This window comes from Branchiostoma floridae, chromosome 4 (assembly GCF_000003815.2).
Source record: "Branchiostoma floridae strain S238N-H82 chromosome 4, Bfl_VNyyK, whole genome shotgun sequence".
In the NCBI taxonomy this organism is placed as follows: domain Eukaryota; kingdom Metazoa; phylum Chordata; class Leptocardii; order Amphioxiformes; family Branchiostomatidae; genus Branchiostoma; species Branchiostoma floridae.
In genome coordinates, this window is record NC_049982.1 from 11,913,712 (window position 1) to 11,923,057 (window position 9,346).

A 9,346-nucleotide genomic window follows, 5' to 3' on the forward strand; every position below is an offset into this window, starting at 1 on the left:
TAGCGCATAACATAATCTTCCACCCCATCGTCCGCTGAATGCCCTTTGACCCTTCAAACTTAATTTTCTTCCGATAATAGCTGTACAACTGTACTTCAACCACTCCATATGTCATCTAATAGGTCAAAGTAGCAAGAGCCGTAGGTCACCTAATTTCGATAGTCTGGAATGCCGGCTTTCTACATGAGCACAAGCTGTACTGTGCGCGCGCTTTATTCCATAGAAGTCCTGGCCATGGAAGGCTAAATACCGAGACTACCAAGTGTACTCTGAGCCAAGAATGTTAAACTGTCCAGCGGAAGTGATTAGAAAAAGCGTTTATGTCAGGGCTGACTTCTAAGTGGGCGTCATTTACCCGGCACGTAATAACAGACGACAATTTGTACTTGGTTCTCATGGTGACGGAATGAGTTGTTTGCCATGATCTGTCAGGCTGTGGGCGGTGTTGGGCGAACATGAGGATCGACTTTAGCCCTTGGAATGTAAGGCTTTGTTTTCTTCCGATGTGTTGAGACCTTGGCTGCTGGCTTATACTTCTTATGTGTCTCCCCCCACTCCCTTTGCACACCTGTTGGTATGATAGTATATTTCTTCATTATACAAGGCGTTTTCGTATCTACAGCTATACGGACAATGTTTACTCTCAGGCCAGCTTGTCATATTCTCAACGCTAGGTCTTAATCGTTTTGTAAGAGCTATTTGTAACAGATGGCATTGTACCATGGCATTAACGTTTATCCAAACCGCAGCGTGCAAACACCTCGGGACATGGGGCTGGAATTTATTTGCACAACAGCGTTGACGTAATGGGAAGGGCAATTGCAAGGCGAAGTTCAATCATTGTGAAGGCCTTTCTTCACTGTTTGCTCTTTTTTGCTCACCTTTTCCAAGTGACGGAGGAAGAATAGATGGATTTATAACGTTATCGGGGGTCGTGTGGCGCAATCGGCAGGGTGTTCGATTCACAACCCAGTGGTTCTTGGTTCGAATGTGCCACCGATCTTGTGCCCTTAGGAAAGGCACTTTACACGACTTTCCTCACTTTACTCAGGTGAAAATGAGTATCTAGCTTCGGTTAGGGCCGTCCCTTCGGATAGGACGTTAAATTGAGGTCCCGTGTTTGAGGAGAGCCACACCTCAAGCACGTTAAAGAACCCACCACACTTATCGAAAAGAGTTGGGGACCTTCCCGGTGTGAGCGGATCAAATAAATCTTTTCGGATATGCAGCTTGTGCTGTTCAGCACAAACCTGGTGTGTTACGCCTTAAGGCGGTTTACCGGGTATGCAAAAAAAAAATCATCCTCCGTCATTTAGGGAGGGGGGGTTATTGTCATGTGAATCGTGAGATCTTACCCGGTTCATCTCTTAGATCGACAGTGGGACTAATTTCAAGCCAAAGCCGAAAAGCAAACGATGTATTTGTTCACCTCTCGAGTCCGCTAGATTTGTTTACCTGCGTTAACGACATCGTAGTCGCGCGCAAAGATTTGAATCTAAGCTCTGCATGCTCCACTGTACCTGCAGTGAGGTGTCAAGAATACATGAGATAATCGGTATGGTGTTTATAACACACCCTTTCTCCTGTAATCCCTAAGCAGATGTCCATTTCATCCCGGGCTTTTCTGACCATTATTTGTATTGTAAAGCTGCATCACCAGTTGTCCCTCTTGAACTAGCGGTATTGCACAAAACGGGACTACAAACAAGGACGTTATATAACGTTATATAACGTCCTTGATACAAAAAAATATGATACGAGACGTGTGTAAACTATACACCTCAGTTTCCTTATCATAGACCAGGACATCAAAATTTTATGACCTTCAATAGTCATTACAAGCACTAGCGCCGCCTGGCGGCACTAAGGGCAAACCCAGAGTCTGGGGCAAACCCACCAATGTAACAGCGACTGATGACAAATCATATATGACACATTGGCCTTTGATCAATCGCGCGAAAACCAGTCGTTCACTTTGCGGAAAATGACATGGCAAATATTCAGTGTAAGTAGCAACATTAACTCTCATAATTCCACCAGGTGCCATAATACTGCCACATGAATCTAAAGTGATGTACCACTATACTAGCCTGAGTATCATCCTCCGTAGTAACCGCTGGCTCACGACTAACCGTGGTTAGCAAGCGAAAGTCGTGAGCAAGCGGTTACTACGGACGATGATACTCATGCTACCAAAATACAGCATCAGTAATCCTTAAGTAAATATAACTTCAGATGTTTCGGTGTTCAAGAAAATCTTGCGATGGCCCCTATAACTGTTTTTTTTTTAATGTGCCGGTATTATGGCACACGGTGGAATTATGAGAGTTGATGTTACTAATGTTACATGGTTTCATTGATCCTCAGTTTTGTACCTGTTTGATGCAAAATACTTTTGACCATACATGTTCACTTTCAAGCAGAAAATTAATAATCATAAACTTATGACCGCAAACTATCACAGATGCAGTCTCTAGTTCTTCTAGTTCCTTCGATTTCGCGATTTATATTCTGGATGCTCGCTTGTGCTGCACTTAGAGGTGTAGGCCACAGCAAATAAATTTCTCAGATTCCAACACAAGATGTGCAAAGACAAGATGCCTAACGTTAGATACAAGCTAGAGACCATAAATGTTGCAACAAATTATTTATTGGTTGTAACAAATCATTGAAGCACGACTTAACCTGGCAATGTTAACAGCCAACAATTCTTTTATTTTTGTGTTGAACGTAAAGCTAGTGTGGCAGCAAAGCGTTATCGATACAATTACACTCAAAGCTATCGCATTCCTTCTAAAAATAATTTACGTCACCGAACTGCAGCTTTGTTTCTACAGCTAACGTTAGTTAACGTTGCATTCGATGATGGTTAGCGCTTATTATAATGCGACTTTATCTCACTACTAACGTCCTTGAGGAGCTTGTACTATAAATCAAGTGCACCGGTGTTTGCCATATACGACGTATCTTCCCAGTTTTAAGATTTTTGTTGTCCTGTGGACAACCATCGGAGGGAAATAAATTTCTTGTCGTTATTTTCGATTAGGTGGAAATAAAAATGAAATGAAATGAAATGCGCACATGGATGTCATCCATATGATTTGCTTGCTTTGGTCTAGGCAGGATTGTCCGGGGTCTCCTACGAGGGGTGCCTCCGTGCAAAAGAATAGCTCATGAATATTCATAAGCGCGCGCCCCACTTCCGTGCATGTTCCGTGTCCGTGTGTGTGTTGTGCTGGTGCATCGTGTAGGTGCAGAAAGTCGGGATTTTCGGCCTTTCAGGAGGATTTTTGGGAACAGAACCGACCCGAGTAGGTAAGTACATACGTTTTCATCTCCCGATCGCAGATCTATGAACGAAAAATGGCGACAGGCAGTCCAGGATGGGCTTTCGCCTATGAACATGACATCATCTGGGCACGTTCCCGCCGGCCGCAGAGCTTGGGCCACTTATCGGGCTAACGCCTTCCTTACTCCTAACCCTACCTCTCTAGAATATCGTAGATCGCTAGCACATATTATGCTCATGATATTCTGAGGAAAAGTCTGGCACACGAAGACGAAATTTCTCGCTCAGGAGCTAAATGTTGGGGTACAAGCGGACAAGCGCGCCAGCTATGTGGATGATTGGGTCGCCATGTTTGTAGCATAGCGGTGCAAATGGCGGGCGGTAAAAATATCTCCGTGCAAAATCTGGGGAGTAAAACGCCCACCAATCGGTTAACCTGCCATTAGTAAAAGATATCTGTATGTACAGGAATCTAAAAGGGGTGAATCTGACAATCGATGGGCGAAGAACCGATGGATATACTTGTTGGTTGGGTAGAGAGAAACAGTCGCTAATTTGTCCCCAGGCGAGACAGGCTGGCACAGAAGTAACGGTCCCAACTAAAATGTACGCTTTAGTCGGCGGGGTGGGAGGGATTTTTCGCTGGAAAAGTGACATTTTCATTGCACGAACTTTGTGCTATGCCATCTCAGCGAAGCTAGTAGCCGTTCCTGCTATTCTAAAGGTTCTATGGTGCTTTTGAAGGCTTGCCAGACAAAAATTGAAGGTCGTTTCTTAGCAGTGAAAGTGTTTTGCAGCCCCACCCCTCCGCCAGCACCCCTTCATTGAAAAGGAAGGGGGAGGGGGGCAAACGTGCTTGTACCGTCACTTTACACCATAACCATCGGGAATGGACAGGGACGCAACGAAAATGTAACTTGCTAACCACGAGTGAAATATGTAGCACGAACAGCTGATTGCAGTTAACCTTTTGCAGTTTTGCATGACCAAAGGTGGTCATGAGTGGCCATTTTGATCTGCAACATTGGTGCTAATGTTAACAATTTATTTGACACTGTGTCAACATAGTATTTTAACTTTTACCCTGCAACTGCATGTATGCCAGGAAAGTATGCCTCCCTAACTGATATGTCTATGTATAGTCACACAGAAATGTAAAAAGAGTTGTGGGCTTTTAATGGGTCAACATGCTATCTTGTACAGGGGGTGGTACAAAGTTGCCTGGGTTTGCAGATATGTGATTATTTGATGGGTGAACAATAATTTACAGCGATGCACCCCTAACAGTAACAGACCTACCTTAGTACATGTATTTTCCAGCAATCAATAATGGCCGGTATTGTTTTATCTGCGTTAACTCTTACAGTCTGCAAGTTGAACTGTTGATTTGTAGGTATTATCACAACCTTGTATTGATTCCTAAATCAATAGGAAGCATAGAATAGTACTTTATCGAAGTAAGCCTTATTACTGTTACAGCTAGACTAATGGATACAAGTTGCTGGTGGGTTTTCCCAAGAAAGAGATGGACAGGTTCAGAATTAGCCCTGCCCTTGGCATCAATATTTCAAAGGTGTTGGTACATTTTTGTTGCCCCCAATGTCATGATCATTGGCAGCTATCCAGCTAAAGCTCAGGATTGGCTTTTCTTATAGAAGAATCATGTCAAGTTGAGCAAAGGCAGACAGGCAAAAGGTAGCAATCTGGTAAAATTTGTGAAAGTGTTTTGTTCAAATGGGACCTTGAGGTCACTATGAAACAAATAAGCTCAGGTGATTTTTTAAAACCATGCAGTGTATGATAATTGTTTTTTGAAGCTCTTTTTGACAAAGGTTGTTGTTAGAACTGTTTCCCTTCAATATATGTGGATTGATGTAGTAGTGAAGATCAGGCAGTTGTAGACATGACATCATCAGTCCCAAGCTGGTCCAGGCTGGCAAGGGAGTCACAGAGTCACCTACGCTCCACGCTCGACCCTAGGGACCACCGAGATGTCATGTACACTTAGCTTCTGTCTCCGCCAAACGGTTTGCCAAGTGTTAACTTTGGCAATAAGTTTCAAAGTCGCCCTGAGATCTTGTCATGCTTCCAGAACCTGGATAGTCAACAAGGGGTCTTTTGTTAGCACAGGTACATCATGAATCTCAGTTCTTATTTCGTTGTGTTGTAAATAAACATAGAGAATTGTCATGGGTACCTGAATAGTAGAACGGATTAGCAGAATTTGAATAACATTGCATATAGTCATAGCATTTTCATAAGCTGTATTCGGTTCTATGTAATGACTTCTCTTGAGACCTATAGAAGATGTCGTTATGTCATTACATAGTGTAATTATTATGTATGCTCAAAATTCATATTTATTTATACCTTTGCCTTTTAAGCACCATGGTCTTGGGAGGTTCAGTAATTTGGCTCGAGAGACTGATTTTGGCAATAAAACAAAATTTTTGTGTATAATCTTCAAAATAATGTGATTATTATGTACCTATAGAGTGTTGTATCTTTGTAGGAAACTTTAAGATTAATGTCTGTGAATTACAATGTTGTCTGAAAACCATCTTGGTGACTTTGAATTGGTAACACATGTAGTATGAAATTAGTTGCAACTTTGTCCGTATAGGTCTTGCTTTGGAATCTATGAAAATAAACAAAAACAGGATTCCTATTGCAGGTATGTTGTGGTTCCGTGACTGGCTGACTGGACCTTGCTTTCTTGCTTTGTGTTGCAGGAATTCCAGCGTTACATGAAATGTTGCATATGATTGTGACTAGTAGATAGATCTATGTACCTACATCACATGTTGCACTGTTACTGATATACTTAAATGTTTCTCATTTCTTTAAAACGTCAGCAAATACTTAATTGATATATATGTATTATAGATATGTTTAGTTTTATGAGTGTGTACCCACAGTTGTTTATTTTAATTGCTACAAACAACACAAACTGTGGTTTAAGAGTTGTTTTCGTGGTCTTGTAATGAGGTTGTTTATGGAGATGAATGGTTTCTTTTAAATCTGATCACCATGATGGCACTTTCTTTTATCTTGCGGAAAATATTTCTTATTTGTATAGATCATAAGATGGAATTTATTACAAATGCACTTTGTGTTATAATGATTGACAAACAATATAAGGAGATAAAAGAAGGGATAAAGAAAGAGAAGCAAGACCAATGGAATGTGAGACCATGATAAGATTAGAAAGATAAAGTATCTGTTTACATTGAGGATGCTTTTTATAAACATAAGGTCCAAGACACAAACCAAGTTGCTCTGATATGTAGAAATCAAAACTACTAGGTAGTGTTTTAACTTTGATTTTTGTAGAACAACTAAGGTTGGCTATTTCCTTCTTCTTTTAGACAAGCTGACTGTAGTGTGAAGGTGCTACAGTGTAATAAACATATGATTTTACTCTTATGCTTTGTTGCTAATTATTCGGTGTAATGACAACAGATTTCTGCTGAGCGAATTGCATACTTATCAGTATAACAGTAAAAGTTTTTTAGTTGTAAGGACTTAGTTGTTCTGTTAAACCCATGGTTCTTACTGATATGAACTAAATGCTGTATGCAGCAAAATTATATCCAATTTGTCTAAGATATATTACCAGTAGTATTGAAATTCATATAAATTAAAATTTCAAAACAAAAGTCTGTGGGAATATATTTGTACGTTGTATGTGTAGTTTTGTCACCATGCCCATGCCTTGCAATGGGAGGGCCTTCCTATTTCAGTATTTGCTTCTACCTGTTAGATGTTGACATATTGATTGCTAATGCAGGTGGCATTGCATGCTGGGAATGATTAGGACCAAGAAATGAGCAGATCAATCAGTCCGATGACCTGGGTTGGGTTGGGGAGGGGAGGGCATCATACTAGCTGCAGGCAGCAGTTGGGCCTTTTTGAAAAAGAAGAATTAAATTGAAAAAGGCAAAGTCTCAATGATTGGTAGAAATCTAACACTACAATTTCATTTTATAACATACTTGTAAGTCATGTTCATTCCATTTCAAAAGTGGCATTGTAAGTTCTATATAGCCAGGTAAGTGTAAACATATGAGGTAAAGACCAGGCAGCTGGGGCTATTTGAGAATAATTCTTCACAGCATGGATCTTGCACCAATTTCATAGGGTCATGGTTATGTCTGTAGGCCAACCTGCTAAATAGGTGGTGGACAAACGGTACTTACATTTCATTAGTGCTGGGTTAATAAGTATGGAAACATTTCCAATTTGTCTCTGTCATCCACCTTGAGGTCTTTTTTTCATATGGATCAATTATCATTCACCAGAGACTATTTATGAAGATTTTATCTATTAAAGGGAGACATTGACATTAGTGTTACACATAAGAAATGTAATAATAGTACATTTTCAGTGAACGTTCAGTATATTTCTTTCAGATTTTGTTTTACTTCGCACCACTTAATTGTCTCGAGATATTGGCTCTCTATTTTCTGCAGGTTTGATAGTAGCACTGAGTTCAAAACAAAATTTTGAAGTTTTTAAATATTCCAGTTGTGAGTCAATTTAGGAAATGGGAGCATCTGGTTGTATTGGTATTTCAGATTGAGGTGGCATGGTAGAAGTGTGCCAGTTGGCTGTGGATAACAAAGCAGCTCCAAGCAGCTGTGTCCCAAGATCACAGCCACAGATAACCTTTGGCAGGAAGGATGGGTGGGGAGGGCGGTGCCCAGTTGTGATGGGAATTCCTCATTTGGACCACATCCTATTGTCCCTAACTTTTGGTTCTATATTTACAATCATTACCTTTGTCTATCAGATTGATCAGGTCTTTCACTGGAATTTAGGACAAATAAAGCAAAGGCCAAATGTTGATTGTGCATTTACCTATCTCCAAGGCAATATATTATCATGTCTACCAGATTCTACCAGTGCCACCTCTCCAAAGTGTGTTAACTAGATATCAGTTGTCACTCGTACTTCTGTATGTGATAAAAACATGTACTGTATGGACACATGCTCAAGGAAGGATTATAACCTTCATTGGAAAATGCCGTTTTGCACTTCGGTAGAATTTGAGGTTAGATAAATTTCTCACTGATTTTGTAACAAAGTAGACTGGTTCAGGATTATTTTTCTCCTTAATTTTGAATATGGATCATGCTGAATGTTTTTCCTATGCAGATTAGGTACTATGTACTTTTTCTTGTATAATGGGAGGGGGGGCAGATTGTTTGTGCAGCCTTTGTGACAGATTACAGGATTACTGGGAAACCAAGCAAGTTTGGGGAGCCAAACATTTTCTGAGTAATGCTACCAATGTCTTCTGCAACCCTATTTCAGTCTCTAGCAATGTAATGACTTTTGCAGTTGTTATGGTAGAATCACATGGGTGAGAGTAGCGGGATGCTTGTTGTGTACTGTACCATACTAATGTAAGAAGCAGCCACGGTCGACAACATTGCTATGCAGGAAGTTACAACAAGGTTTTCCATCAAAATGAATCAACTGACTTCAACATAAATAAGAATTACTACTCTTCATTGCAAATGCGTTTCTTTTTAAAAAGTAATGGGCAGACTCTTTCTTTCAAATGGCTCTGTCATTTAAATTTGATTGCCGCGTTGTTCACCATTTAACCTCAGTGTATTTTCTCTTTCCCATATCCTCCTGCTGTGAGTAATGAGCACAACTATGAATGCCTGTTCAGTGTGCGAAAATCAACTGCACAGTGACAGGGTCTCCACAGTTCTGTTCAATTGTCTCTTGTATAAATCTACATTCAAAATTTCCTGCCAGAAAAGGGCCCCATTCATTCCAATGGACCATGCTGCTCAATTGTGGGTCAGGCTTCCTTAGGCTACTTCCTTGTCATTGTCCAGAGTAAAATGCTAACAAACATGCTTCCTGTTATTAAAGATAATTATATACAACATTCATAAGTGTTGAACTTGAAAGTGGTGTAACATTCAGGAATTGACTGCGTGGAAGAAGAGCACAACAAGCGGGAACAAGTTATTTCAGGCAAGTTAGTTTGTATGCCAACTCCATGGGGCTGAGCAGTGGTAATCCTGGGGTGTAGTT

General features: G+C 40.6%; 1 protein-coding gene across 5 annotated transcripts in view; it reads left to right on the forward strand.

Annotated features, from left to right (window-relative positions):
- Positions 1-461: 461 nt before the first annotated feature.
- The window catches only part of LOC118414726 (alpha-adducin-like), a 39,480-nt gene continuing 30,595 nt past the window's right edge, over positions 462-9,346 (forward strand). For 3 of the 5 annotated variants that reach the window (XM_035818927.1, XM_035818930.1, XM_035818931.1), the window contains exon 1: positions 3,161-3,315. The gene's annotated coding sequence lies outside the window, so the exon portion shown is untranslated. Of the gene's footprint in view, positions 483-3,160; positions 3,316-9,346 lie in introns of those variants that run through there. The other 2 variants (XM_035818929.1, XM_035818928.1) reach the window with 2 other exon arrangements.